A 16,057-nucleotide genomic window follows, 5' to 3' on the forward strand; every position below is an offset into this window, starting at 1 on the left:
GGATTCTTAAGCTAAGGAGAGAAAAGAAAAGAGAAAATCTATCTACTATACGAATAAAGGAAATACTTCCTAGCCTCTCCTATAGTAGGTTAGTATAGTTTTCTAGGAGATAATCGATAGAGAGGAATTACGTAGCTTCGGCTATATAGTTATATAGCCTAAAGGTATACTACGAGTAATCGCTCTAGGGCGTACTCTAGAGCTTTATACGGGTTTAACTCGTAATATAATCTATATAGTATCGTAAGTATTATTCTATCGTTTAGTTTATTCTCTCCGCTTATTCGTCCGTCTATAGGTAGTATAATATAGATATCTTATATTTTATTCCTAGTAGGTCGGTTAACGATTACTAAAACTATAAATTAAATAGCTTATTTCTATTCGTAATAATAACTTCTAGTATTTCGTACTACGCGAATACCGTTCTTATAACTATATATACTAGTTCTTCTACTATTAATACTTCTTTATATAGTAGTAGGTAAATATATTTTATTAGTATATCGTTTATTATAAGTATACTATCGTAAGTCGTATTCGTTATAGGTTCCCTCGATAGTAGTAGCTTAACTATAAAGTCTATTACTATTCTCGACTATACTTTATCTATATTTTCCGCTAATTATAATAAGCTATATAGTTTATATCTTAAGTATTTAGCTTTATAGTATATATCGTAATTCTTAATATATTCTTTAATATCTTTTCTTAATTCTACCTAGGTAAAATCTTATATTACTAGTTCGATTATTTTATTAATACCTAGGTATCCTACGCTTTTATTATTATACCTTACTTATATAATTCTCTATTTTTATTCTAGTATTAAATCTATTTCTAATATTACGAGTATCCTTATTTCTATTTTCCTATATATTAAGTAATTTTCTCTTTTTTCTAGGAGCGCCGCTAGCTTCGATTCTAGTCCTTCTATATAGTCCGTTCTTCGACTAAGGGTATCGGCTATAACGTTCTCTATTCCTCGAATATATATAATTTTAAAATCGTAAGAGGCTAAAGTTTTAGCCTATTTAACTTATCTTCTATTAAGTTCTTTAGTTATCGTTTAATACGTTAGATTCTTATAGTCTAAGTATATCTATACTAGGTATTTAGCTTCCTCTAGGTATACCCTCTATATTTTTAGGTATTCTACTACTACGAATAGTTCCTTATCGTAGATATCGTAATTTACCTCGAATTTATTTAGTTTCCTTAAATAATATACTACTAGATAGAGCTTTCCTTATTCGTCTCTTTATTTAAGGTAGCTTCCTATTACTTTATCTAAGGCGTCTATTTCTACGATCGCTTCCTTTTCTAGGTCGAAAATATATAAGATTAGTATAGATATTATTCGTCGCTTTAGCTCTTTAAAGGTATTCTTATATTTTTCTTTAAAATTAAAGATTATTTCCTTCTTAGTTAAGTTAATAACTAGTACTACGATTTTTAAGAAATTCTTAATAAACTTTCGATAATAGTTAATTAATCTATAGAACGCCTATACTTCCTTAACTATTATCGATTCTAGTTATTTATTAATAGTTCGGACCTTTTCTTAGTTCGATACGAGTCCTTCCGAAGATATAATATAGCTTAGGAATTTAATACTATTTTTATAGAATTCGTATTTAGATAGCTTAAGTAGAATTTTATTTTCCTTTAGCTTTTCTATTACTTTCTTTATATACTCTATATATTCCTCGTAAGTCTTTAAGAAGATTAGAATATCATCAAGGTAGATAATAACGAATATATCTAAATATTCTCTTAAAGCATTATTTATAAATTCTTAGAACGTTAATAGTATATTAGTAAGTCTAAAAGGTATAACTAGGAATTCGTAGACTTTCTATTTTATTTAAAATATCGTTTTCTATTCTTCTTCGTTAGCTATTCTAATTAAGTAATAGGCGTTCCTAGTATCTAACGCGATAAACTATACTACGCTTAAGAGGTAATCTTATAGCTTATTCTATCAATAATAGTCCTTAATAGTTTTATCGTTAAATAGTCTATAGTTAATATATAGTTATAGTAATCTATTCTTCTTTATTACGAAGAATATACTATAGAATATAAATCTATACTTTTCTATCTTTAGTTAGCTTCTTTTAACTAAGTCCTTTACTTCTAGTTTTTCGATATAATCCTTTAGGAAGTCTTCTTCTTTTTTCGAGAGTAACTTTAACTATTCTTTATAGTTAAGTACTTCTCCTTCTTTTATAAATATTCGATAATCTTAAGGCTAGTATTCTAGAAGTACTACCTTACCTTCCTTTTCTATAAATAGTTCTTTATATTTCGTATATTTTAAGGATAGCTCTTTAATATTAGTTTAAGCTAATATTCTACTTCTCGATCGTATTTATATCGCCTTTACGAAGGAAACCTTTAAAGATAATCGGTCTTCTATTTTTATTTCGTAACTATAATTCGGAAATTCGAATTTTCTTATTTTCTAGTTTATTTAGGAATTATATTTTTCTAGCTATCCTATTTCTAATATAGCGTTATATTTTATCGCTATTATATCTAGAGTTATTCTTTCCTAATAAGTTCCTATTATTAGTTCGACTTATTATAGTTCTTTTCTTATCTATCTATCCTTAAACTCTATTAGCGATCCGTCTACTATTATAAGTCGGTATAGTTTCGTCTTTACCTTTATGTAGTCTTTTAACCTTTACGCTACGTAGTATAAGACGTAATTTTCGTTTACTTCGAAGTCTATTATAAGCTATATAGAAAGGTTCTATAGAACGATCGTAAGGACTATATATTCCGCCTTACTCCTATCTAACTCTTATAGAGTCTAAGGCTATTACCGTAGGTAATCTAGCCTTAATAGGTTATTCCTTTCTCGTTTTTTAAATATATATATAGTTCTAACTCTACTACGTAGGTACGTTTATCGTATTTATTTATCGATCGATATACTATCTTACTAATCGGAATCCGAGGTCTATCGAGGCTTATATTCTATAGGTATTAATATAGCTTAAAATACTATTAGTAGCTTCTTCTCGCGTAGCTAAAGTAACCGAATAGGTACGTCGAGTCTACTCGTCTATTAATATAAGGTATATCTTCCTTCTTATCCTCCTATACTATATATAAATTTCGTATCGTTAGAGCTTTCGTTTCCTAGATTTTCTTTATATCTTTCTAGTCGAGGTTAACTATAATCTATTCGTAGGTTAGTCTCTATACGTAGATATATACTATTAGTACTTAATTATATTCGTAATCCTAGTAGAACGATATATTAATTTCGTTCTATTATTCTTATAGTTTTATTCTAGAATTATAATAGACGTAGAGGTATCTTTCGGCCTCGCTATTATATTCTATATATTCGCTATATTTCTAGTACTTTATTATAATCTTAATCTAATTTCTCGTAACCTTAGCTACGTAATATTTTTCTTCTTCTTCTAACGATATTTCGGAGTCTTTATCTAATTCTTTAGCGTTTACTTCTTCCTATTCTTCTTCTTTATTATCTAGGTATACTAATCGTACTTATATCCTTCTAATTATTTATACTAGTAGGTTATATCGTACTACTTAGCCCCCTACTATATTATATAAGTAGTAAGAAGCTACCGCTAGGTATTCTAGGTCGTAGTATTCGTTTAAACTAATCGGCCTTCGAGTTAACTATCTTAGTCTACTAGGATAGAATATTAATTTTTTAATACCGTCTTTAATACTTACCTAGTAGTAGTTAGTAATAAATACTATAAGATAATACTTCGATACTATTACCTTATTCTTTTCTTCTATTAGTACTACGTCGTCGAGGTAAGTATATATTATCCTTCGTAGTCTTATTTTTTTATATTTATTTAACTACTATCGTAATTCTTCTAATTAATTATCGTCTTCTCCTTCTCTAAATAGGAAAGAAAATACGTAGTCTACGTAATTATATATATAGCTATTTTCTTTATCCTTATATTTATTCTAGGTATATTTATAGATTATTATATAGATTCTTTCTTTCTTCGATTATCCTAGGGAATTATACTATATCCCGGGGTTTTCCGCTAGCCTTACTATCTAGTAGTAGATTCGGATAATTACTAGGTCGAACTTATTTAGTATAATCTTATCCGCGAGTCCTTTTTCTATTATAGATATATTATAATAAGGCGGTAGTAGCGTTACTATCCTAAAACTAAATAGTTCTTACTTAAGCTAAACTAGCTATCCTTTTATATAGGTTATTCCTTTACCTAGTCCTTTAAAGGTCGTAAAGTAAGCTTTTCCGTTATACGTATCGTACGTATATTTAGCTTATAGAGAGTATTTCTAGTCGTTATATTTCTAGATCTATATATATTTTTATTTTCTTCTAGGAGTAGCGCCTAGGTTATAACGATATAGAATTTCCCCTTCCCTTCTATTCTAGAAATATATATAGAATTCTATAGAGTTCTTATATTATCGTAATATCTCGTTTATCGGTATCTATTCGTCTTCTTCTCGCTAAATTTTTAGTTAATATAGTTCCCTATCTTCTATATACGTATAGGTATATCTATATTATTAATATCCTTAGGCTCGGTACTTATAGATTAACGCCGTCCTAAACGTTTTCTACGTTATTCTTCTATCTAATACTATAACTTTATTAACTATCTTCTAGAACTTCGTTCTAATTATCGTATAATTATCTATATTTATAAGTATTATTTCTTTTTCGAAATCGACTATTATTATAGCTAGAGTTTTCTAGACCTTCTATTTCTATTTCCGAGGCTTTATACTTCTTTCCTCTTTATATAGAAACTACTATTTTTCGGTCTTTAAAGCTAAGTAGAGTTAGTAGTCGTTCTCGTAGTAGAAATACTATAATTCTTAAGTATATCTTACGATATTTCTCTTCGTATTATATATTACTTCGCTCTACTATTCTTCCTTTAGAAGTTCGTCGAACTTTTCTTTTCTTTAAGTCTTACGTTTAGGTTCTTTAAGCTTCTTAGTCTAATATCTTAACTAGAACTCTTCTTCTAATTATTTAGTATTTAACTTATCTAACTCTCGAAAGTTATTCGATTCTTAGTAGTTCTTCTATACTATTTTATCCTTACCCTTAATAGATCTTTAAGTTTTTTTAATAGTATCGGCCTTTTTCGCTATTAAGCCGTCTATACTATCGCTCTATATATTTATTATATATAGTTCTCGAGCGCTTTTCTTTTCTAGATATTCGCGTATATAGTATTCGAACTTACTATATTCGTAGTATAGGTTTTCCTTTCTTTATCTTTCCTTCTCTCGATCTCGTCCTTCTATAACCTTTCGCCCTATATTTCGGCCTCTATCTAGGTCTATTCGTCGGGTATTATAACGTTCTATAGCGTTTAGGTCTATAGAGTTTCCGTAGTTTCGTAGGCGTTTCGTATTAGCTCGAAAAGAATATCGATACTCTCGATACCCTCGCTTTCCTAAGCTTCTTTCTTAATTATCTTCTATACGTAGTTCGTATAGTTAGTTATTAAGTTTAATAGCCTTATCTACTATATCTTTATAGGTTTCCGAGCGCTCTATTATTTCCTTCTTAATTTCCTTCCTTAATCTATTATAAAATATATCCTTAAAGATATTATCGTCTATATATTCTAGTTTCTTCGCTAGTTTCTTAAATTCCGAATAATAGTTAGCTATAGATTCTATTTATTTAAGGGTATAGATAGTACGAGAGGCTACTATAGCCTTATTAATCGTACTATAAATCTATTTAATTATTACTTCGAACTATATAAAGTTCTTAAAGTATACCTTAGTTTCGTTATCGAAGTCGAAGGACTCGAGGTAGTCGTTCTATACTAGTTTAAACTAATAGAACGCTACTCCTTTAAGGTATATTACTACGAATATAACCTTATCTTCTACCCTAGTATACTTAATTAGATTAAGCTTAAAGGTAGTCTTAAGTTATATAAGGAAGTATTCTAGCTTCTCCCTATTCCTATAGAATAGTTCTACCTTAATACTATCTCGAGATATATTAGTAAGTCCTAGTACGTTAACTATATCTACGTCGAAGTCTTCGTCGAAACTACTATCTTAAACGATATTAGTCTTTAAAGAATTACTTAAGGCTACGAGTAGACGTACGCTAGGTAGTAGAGATCTAAGTCGAGATAATCCTATATTAGATATCTAATACTAATTAAGTAGTAGTTAAAGTATTATAATTCGAGCTATAAGTAGTTCTAACTAAGGTAGAGTTCCTTAATAGAGTAGGTACTAGAGTATTAACTAAGATAATAAAGGAAATACTTATTCGTCGGACTATATCCTAAAATATAGGTATAGAATTACTAACGAAGTTAACTACGAACTATTCTATCTAGGTAAAGAAGCGTATATATATAATATTTAAAGTACTACTTTAGTATATTAGTACTTTATTCTAATATAATAATACGTTAATATACCCCTCGGTTATATAATATAGCCTCGTCCTCTATCGGCTAACCTTCCTTAAACTATCCCTTAGAACGTAGGGCGCCTATTCCGACGACCTTATCTATAACCTAGTTCGTAATATTATACTTCCTCTATCCTTATATAGAAACTACTATTTTTCGGTCTTTAAAGCTAAATAGAATTAATAGTTATCCTTATAATAGAAATACTATAATTCTTAAGCGTATTTTACGATATTTCTTCTCGTATTATATATTACTTCGCTCTACTATTCTTCCTTTAAAAGTTCGTCGAACTTTTCTTTCTTTTAAGTCTTACGCTTAGATTTTTTAGGCTTCTTAATTTAATACTTTAACTAGAATTCCTCTTCTAATAGCTTAGTATCTAACTTATCTAACCCTCGGGAGTTATTCGATTCCTAGTAGTTCTTCTATACTAGTTTATCCTTACCCTCGATAGGTCTTTAGGTCTCTTTAATAGTATCGGTCTTTTTCGCTATTAAGCCGTCTATACTACCGCTCTATATATTTATTATATATAGTTCTCGAGCGCTCTTCTTTTCTAGATAATCGCGTATATAGTATTCGAGCTTACTATATTTATAGTATAAGTTTTCCTTCCTTTATCTTTCTTTTTCTCGATCTCGACCTTCTATAACCTTTCGCTCTATATTCCGGCCTCTACCTAGGCCTATTCGTCGAGTATTATAACGTTCTATAGCGTCTAGGTCTATAGAGTTTTCGTAGTCTCGTAGGCGTTTCGTATTAGCTCGAGAAGAATATCGATATTCTCGATATCCTCGTCTTCCTAAGCTTCTTCCTTAATTATCTTCTATACGTAGTTCGTATAGTTAATTATTAAGTTTAATAGCTTTATCTACTATATCTTTATATATTTCCGGGCGCTCTATTATTTCCTTTCTAACTTCCTTCTTTAATCTATTATAGAATATATTCTTAAAGATATTATCGTCTATATACTTTAGTTCCTTTACTAGTTTCTTAAATTCCGAATAATAATTAACTATAGATCCTATTTATTTAAGGGTATAAATAGTACGAAAGACTATCGTAGCCTTATTAATCGTACTATAGATCTATTAAATTATTATTTCGAACTATATAAAGTTCCTAAAGTATATCCTAGTTTTATTATTAGGGCTAGAGAACTCGAGGTAGTTATTCTATACTAGTTTAAACTAATAGAACGCCGCTCCTTTAAAGTATATTACCGCGAATATAACCTTATCCTCTACCCTAGTATACTTAGTTAGATTAAGTTTAAAGATAGTCTTAAGTTATATAAGGAAGTATTCTAGCTTCTTCCTATTCCTATAGAATAGTTCTATCTTAATACTATTCCGAGATATATTAGTAAGTCCTAGTACGTTAACTATATCTATATCTAAATCTTCGTTAGAACTACTATCTTAAATAATATTAGTCTTTAAAGAATTATTTAAGGTTACGAGTAGACGTACGCTAGGTAGTAGGAATTTAAGTCGCGATAATCCTACGTTAAATATTTAATACTAATTAAGTAGTAGTTAAAGTATTATAATCCGAGCTATAAGTAGTTCTAACTAAGGTAGGGTTCCTTAATAGAGTAGGTACTAGAGTATTAACTAAGATAATAAAGGAAATACTTATTCGTCGGACTATATCCTAAAATATAAGTATAGGATTACTAACGAAGTTAACTATAATAGTCCTATCTAGGGTAATAAGCGTATATATATAATACTAGTAGTTCTCCTAGATCTTATAGCTCCTTCCGAATCTCTCGAGATTCTATAAGATCTAAGGAATCTAGGGGATCTAGCCTAGCCTAGTTACCTAACTTAGCCTCGTTCTCTATCGGCTAACCTCTTTCCTTAAGTAGGTACCTTAATTCCCTTAGTAACCTTTTAAGTAACCTAGTTCGTAATACTATTCCGATCTAAAGGTCTATAATATACTACGAAAACTACGTACGCCCTTAGACTATAGCTAGGTCTCCGTCGTAGTATTCGATCTACTAGCTTAGAGAAGTAAGAAATATACGAAGACCTAGGTATTCTCGGCGATAATAGCGAATATTAAAAAAGTACTTAGAGTAAAGACGCCTACTAATTCGCGTACGAAGCTTCCTCGATAGTACTACTAATTCTTAGACGTCTTTAGTCGTACGAAAGTAGAGAAGTTACCTCCTTTACGAGGAAAGGAAATCGACTACGCGATCGACCTCGAACTAAAAGACGAAAAGAAACCTTAAGTTCCGTAGGGCCTACTATATAATATATCTCGAGACGAACTTCTAGTACTACGACGTATACTTATTAAACTCCTCGATAAGGAATTTATTAGAGTAAGTAACTCGTTAGCGGCGGCTTTAGTTTTCTTCGTACGAAAGCTAGGAGGAGGATTATAATTCTATATTAACTATTAAGAATTAAATAAGCTAACGAAGAAGGATCGATATCTATTACTACTAATCTACGAGACTCTACGAAATATCGAATAAGTAAAATAGTATTCGAAGCTCGATATTATCGCGGCCTTTTATAAAATCTAGATCGTAGAAGGAGACGAGTAGATAATAGTATTCTATATAAGATATAGTCTTTTCGAATAGCTAGTTACTTCTTTTAGACTTACTAACGCGCCTAGTATATTCTAGAAGTATATTAACTAGGCCTTACGAGATTACCTTAATATTTTCTACTCGATATATATAGATAATATTTTAATTTATTCTTCGAGAATATAACGAGAGTATTAAAACTACGTACGAAAAGTCTTAAGTCGACTTCGTAAAGTAAAACTTTAGATCGATATCGATAAATACGAGTTCGAAGTTAAGTCGATAAAGTATTTAGGATTTATTATCGACGCGGAATAAGGTATATAAATAGACCTAGTAAAGGTTATCGTAATTTAAGAATAGTAAGCTTCTAAATCTATTAAAGACATCTAGAGTTTCGTTAATTTCGTAAACTTCTATCGAAAGTTTATTAAGGATTTCTTAGAAATAATCCTATTAATTATAAAACTCGTACGAAAGAATTCGACTTTCTATTAAGATTCGGAAGTCGATATAGCGTTCGTACGACTAAAGAAGATATTTATAATAACTTCGATTCTCGCTCTATTTAACTATATAAAAGAAATATTTCTAGAAGTTAATACTTCTAAATAGTATATAAATAGTACCTTATTCTAGGTAGGAAAAGACGATTTCGTACGACTCTACGTATTCTTTTTAAAAAAGAATTTATCTACGAAATATAACTACGAGATATACGATAAAAAAATACTAGCTATTATACGTTATCTTAAAGAATAGAACGCTAAGTTAAGAAGTATAGATAAGTTCGAGATATAATTAGATTATAAGAATCTAGAGTACTTTATAATCGTATAAAAGCTTATAAAGAAATAAATATAATAGTCTCTTATCCTCTTATAATATAACTTTACGATCTTCTACCTTAAAGGAAAGGATAACGTATAAGCCGACGCGCTATCGCGAAGAGAATAAGATATACCGAAAGAAGAGAAGGACGATCGGCTATAGTATCGTACGATAAGACTACTAAAGCCGGAGTTCTTCGACGCGAAAGAAGCGATTTAAGTAGCTTTCGTACGAGTAGAGAAACTTTCTACCGAAGACTAACTAGCGAGTAACGTAGTTAATACTAACTAGTTTACGGTAGTAGAGTCGAATAAAATATACGAATAGATTAAGAATTTAATTACTCGAGAAGTACCGAAGTTTCTATCTTCTCTAACGATAAAAGTATCTATCGCTAAGTATATAATTAATAACTAAGGAAACGTATACTTTCGAAGAAGACTATAGATTCCGAACTTAGAACCTTTATATACGTTCCTAATTTAAGAAATCTATAACTTAATAATTAGCGAATACTTTAGACGAAAGATAATAAGCTCTTTAATAGTAAGATAATTCTTCTAGCCGAATATACTATAGAATATTCGATAATTTATACGAAACTACGATACTTATAAACGAATAAAAGCTTAGAGGAAAAGAAAATAAGAATTCTTAAAACTTTTCTTCGTATCGAACCGAATATAGAGCGAGATATTTATCGACTTTATTACGGAGCTTCTAGAGAGTCTAGGCTATACGAATTTAGCGATAATTACGAATCGACTAGAAAAAGAAGTTATTCTTAAATCGATACGTATAATTAAGTCGTAAGATATAGTATTTCTATTTCTATATATATTCTATAGGACCTACGATTTACCGAGAGCTATTATATCGAATAAAGAAACTTAGTTCGTAAGCGCTCTATAGAAATAAGTATATTAACTACTAAGTATTATACGCCGATTATCTACTATATATTACCCTAAAACGAACGAATCTACGAAACGAATAAATTAAATAATCGAGATATATATATATATATTCGTAATTAAAGTTTAAGATAATTAGGTAGAATTACTACTAATTACTAAGTTAGTAATTAATAATAGGAACGCCTAATCGACTAGTATAAGCTCTTTCTTCCTATCTTACGAATATAATATCGACTTCGTATAACTATAAAATAAGCTCCGCGAAGATAAAAAAGGAAATAGCTTAATACGATAGGGCGAAGAGATTATACGAAAACTCTAGAAGGCGAGAGAATAGGCTTAGACTTCTATAGTCGTTACTTAATAAGAGTAAGAAGAAATTATAAATCGTATAAAATAATAGTTAATAGAGTTTCGCGTAGGCGATAAGGTCTAGCTCGACTTAAGAAATATACGTACGACGCGGAAGAGTAAGAAGCTCGATTAAAAGAATACGAAGTATATCGTAACTAAAGTTATCGAATCGTATAGCTATTATCTTAATACGCTAAAAGGAATTTATAACGTATTCTATTCGAACCTACTACGTACGACGTCTACGAATCTATTACCTTCGTAAGTTATCGACGATACTTAGCCGAATTCTATCGTTATATAGAACGAAGAAGAATACTAGATTAAAAGGATTATTCGCTATAAATTCGTATAAAGAGGTCGAGGGTCTTAAAGGTAGTACTTAGTAAAATAGACGAAATATATAGAACTAACCTAGGAATCGAAATTATCGCTCTAGAATATCGTAGCTTTAGATATATATAAATCGATAGTAAGATAATCGGCTCCCTAATTACTATACGAAAGTAAAGAAAGAGTACGTACGAAGAAACTATAAGAGTAATAAAATATCTAATTATACTATATATATTTAGCTTATTTAGTTATCGTACGATAAAGCCTAATCGCTACGTTAAGGTATAAGCTATAGTTAGGTATAGAGAATATTCCTTATCTACTAGAATTATACTAATATTAATATAAGTACTATACGAGGATAAAAGAATAAAAGAAATATCGTACGTATCTATCGTTAAGGGGCGGGCCTTTTTATAACTACTTCGCCGAAGCGAAAAGGAAGAGGAAGGAGGAGGAGAGCCTTACGAATAGGGAGGAGAGCGCTATCGTTATCGAACGAATCCGACGATAGTACTATAATACTACTATCGTCGTCTTTATCGCGCTTCGAATAACGAGTATCGCGATTCGGCTACTTATAGTTATCGTACGTACTATCGAAGTATCCTAAGATATATCGATACTCTAGAAATAGGCGTATTAAGCGCTTATAACGATTATAAGGATCGAAAAGAATACTTCGGCTCTAAATAAGTAAGGTATTAATATACGATAGTCGATACGATCGAACCTATACTAGAGTAACTACTCCTCGTACGAAAGGTACGTTAGTTTCTAGTATAGCTAAGACCGTTCGTTAAGAGATATTATAGTAGTATAGTACTAGCGATTACTCGAAGATAAGAAAAATAGAGATTTAAGTTAGCGCGAACTATTCTAACTAACGCTAAGTCGTAGCGATATCCTATACTACTAATACTATATTATCTTAACTTTTTCGTTTTCCTATTAGTACGTACGACTAAACGGAAAGGCCTAGGGCTTAGAGTATAGAGGACGAATTAAAGAGAAGGAAATAGATTAGTTCGCTTACTTATTTACTATATCGACTATAAACGTTTAAGAATTAGTAACGACTAATAATTATATATAATAGGAGTAGAAATAAGTACTTATAAAAACTTCCTCGATAATTAATATAAGAGAAGAAAAAGTAGAATAAAAGTAAGTAGGAATAAAGATTTTACTTTATACGCTATTCGGCGTTCGACTAGTTCCTATTAAAAGTAGCGGCTTCTTAGCGTCGTACGGAGAAAGGAGAAGAGTAATATTACGAATTAAATTCGTATAAAGTTCTAGAGTACGCCCTAGAGCGATTACTTATAGTATACCTTTAGGCTATATAACTATATAGCCGAAGCTACGTAACTCCTCCCTATCGATTATCTCCTAGGAAACTATACTAACCTACTATAGGAGAGGGTAGGGAGTATTTCCTTTATTCGTATAGTAGATAGATTTTCTCTTTTCTTTTCTCTCCTTAGCTTTAGTAGGCTACGCAACGGGTTAGGTTAGACAACTCGTAGACCTTTTATAACTCGAGTAAAAAGCCCTATAGGATTTTTAGTCCTTATAAAAACCCGATTAACTAAAAACTTAATAGGGTTTATACCCCTATTAGGTTTAGTCTTAGTAGCCTAAATTACTAAAAATAGAGATTATTACTTAGATTATTACTATTTTTAGTAAAAAATATACTATTTATAGTAATTATTTCTATTTTTCTTAAAAATAGTCTATTTTTAGTAACTCTTGGCAGCCCTATTAGGTTTTAAACCCTATCCTCTTTTTTTTTAACCCGATTAAAAAACCCGTTAGGTTTTTAGCTATTTTAGAAACCTAATTAATTTAACCCTATTAGATTGGGTTCCGGGTTTTCAACTAGGTTTAGCCCAATCCGTTACGTAGCCTAAGCTTTAGAATCGTCGCTATACGGTAGTTAGACGAATTACTCTAAATTCCTAGCTAAACCCTTATATATAGTAAGTCTATAGCTAATATATACTTTCGAATCCTATCTATATTACCTACTAAGAGAGTTCTACTACTAATATTAGGATATTAATAGCTATATAAAGCTATAAGTTAGTTATAAAGTTACCTCTAACTAACTAAGTAGGATCTACTTAGCTTATTAGTATATAATTAAAGTTACTAAGATAGCTAGTCGATGCGCGGCAAAGATAACCGGCTTTATACTATTTTTAAGTATATAGGGATTATAGTCTAAGAAGCTCTTCGGGAAGAGAGAATTCGATCTATATTTTATCCGTCCTATTCTCTACCTTTTAAAGTTCGACTTTAAGATTCTACGAACGGAATCCTCTATAGCAATACAACCTTATAGTAGGGGGATCTAGTCTATAGCTTATAATTAACGCTAGAATCGCTAAGAGGAATTTATATTATATTTAGGCCTCCGGAGGTAGCAGTCGCCGGTATACTTATTAACTAGCTAGATCCTACGGGAGAGTCTTACTAGAAGAAGATAGGACTATACTCGGAAACAATAAAACTAATAGAAGAAATCACTTAATATAGGGTCCAAAGGTGTGCTTAAAACCGATTAATAAAGCTATTGCAAACTAGAGTAGTTTACTATATTAGTAGGTTAGCGCTAATTCTGTTTTGGCTGCTAGATATTAGACAAGTCGCTTATCTCTTGGAATGTCTAAAGCACCTATATCACCAACTAATTACAGCGGCTTTATATAGTCACTACCTAAGGGACGAAGGGTTTGAGATCCCGTCTTTCCATTCCCTAGAGAATAAAGGCCTTTAGGCAGCCGCAACTACTAATCCGTAGAGTTATACTGAACCTTAGGGGGCGTAAGAGCAAATCAATGAATATCCACTGTGGAACCCTTCTCCTCTGGATTTCCGTAGTTACGGTAGGAAAGAGCTATCGTACGCTGCGAGAGACGGATATATACACTTCATATAGCAGTTAATGGAGAAAGGCGTTGGGCTGGAGCCTAAGGACGAGTCTAGTCGGACACCACTATTATAGGCAGGAGGAGAGGGACATAAGGCGGTGGTTAAGCAGCTGCTAGCGACGGGTAAGGTCGACGTTAACTCGAAGGATAAGAACTACGGCCGGACGCCGCTCTCGTTGGCAGCCGAGAGGGGGGACGAGGCGGTGGTCAAAGCTGCTCGCGAGGGGTAAGGTTGACATAGACTCGAAGGATAAGAACGACCGGACGCCGCTCTCATAGGCAGCCGAGATGGGACACGAGGCGGTGGTCAAGCAGCTGCTCGCGACGGGTAAGGTCGACGTTAACTCGAAGGGTAAGTACGGCCGGACGCCGCTCGTATAGGCAGCCGCAAACGGGTACGAGGCGGTGGTCAAGCTGCTGCTCGCGACGGGCAAGGTCGACGTCGAGTCGAAGGAAGGCTACGGCCGAACGCCGCTCTTGTTGGCAGCCGCGAACAGGCACGTGGCGGTGGTCAAGCTGCTGGTGGAGCAAGGGGCAAAGAGATCCTGGTAGCAACGATGTCTTTATGTTATATTTAATAACTTTGATAGGGAGGGTCTTAGGGGCGCTGGTATTTATATACGATGCAATATTGCCACAAGGTAGATCTACTATATTTTAGATGACTCTCTCATAGTCGACTAAGCATCGCCTAAGATAGTCCGTTTCGTGTTCATTTGCATCCCCTCGCTCTTCTTGCTTCCTTCGTCACCACCGTTACCTTCCTTTCATCTTTCCTACCTTTCAAGCTATCGATGCCTTCTTGTTGATCTCGCTTCCCTTCCCGTACACCTTCCTGGCGTCCATAGGGGTTGTTTTGGGTTTGTGTACTCGTGAAGGATGCGGGGAATATTCGTAGCACGGTAATCTTCCTTCTCTTATGAGAGCCGCTTTGCCCTCGGTCTTATCTTCTGTGGCTTGTTCCAATTTCCAATAGCTCCGTGCTGCCGGTAGGGTGATTTTGTTCACTACTGAAGAGTGTAGCTCCACCGTTTCGCTACCCGTATCGTCTCGTAAAGGGGAACGGGCGAGGCTGTGTGTACAACTGATTGAAAAGTGTATTCAAGTCCGAACTGTTGTTGACATCTCTGAGGGACTCCAGAGTCGGGTCCTTCTTCGGTGGCCGTCAACCCGTCACCGCATAAAACAGGAATGAAAGTGGAAGAGAGCAACGAAAAGGGTGAACGGTTGAATGGAGAATATAGGATGTTATCGCTGGTGCACGGTGTCGAGTAGGGGCACATCTATCGATCATCGTGGGCCTTATTTGTGTTCGCTAAGGATGTCACTTGGATGTCACTCAAACTTTGCGTTGCCAGATCGTTTATTTGGCTGCCTCATTTCTTCCTCTTTCGCTGAGCCGACTTCGTATTAATCGGATTCGAGCCAAGGGCAATATGAAGTTTAAGCGCGTTGGGGCGGTCGGGACGTTCGCAGGTCTTAGGAGGCATTGCAGCTGCGGCCGAGGCAATGTTCGAGATTGAAGGAATGGCAACGCGGGCGGAAGAGTAAACGGCTTCGTGAATCTGCCACGACCTTGTGGCTCAGAACGCTTTTTTAGTAGTCGCAAATCCGAGCTAGGTTCCAACAGCTGAGTAGCAGAGAAAGGTAGTTAGTAGGTCAGGCTCG

This window comes from Exophiala aquamarina (genome assembly GCF_000709125.1).
Source record: "Exophiala aquamarina CBS 119918 chromosome Unknown aczIA-supercont1.2, whole genome shotgun sequence".
Taxonomy (NCBI): Eukaryota; Fungi; Ascomycota; class Eurotiomycetes; order Chaetothyriales; family Herpotrichiellaceae; genus Exophiala; species Exophiala aquamarina.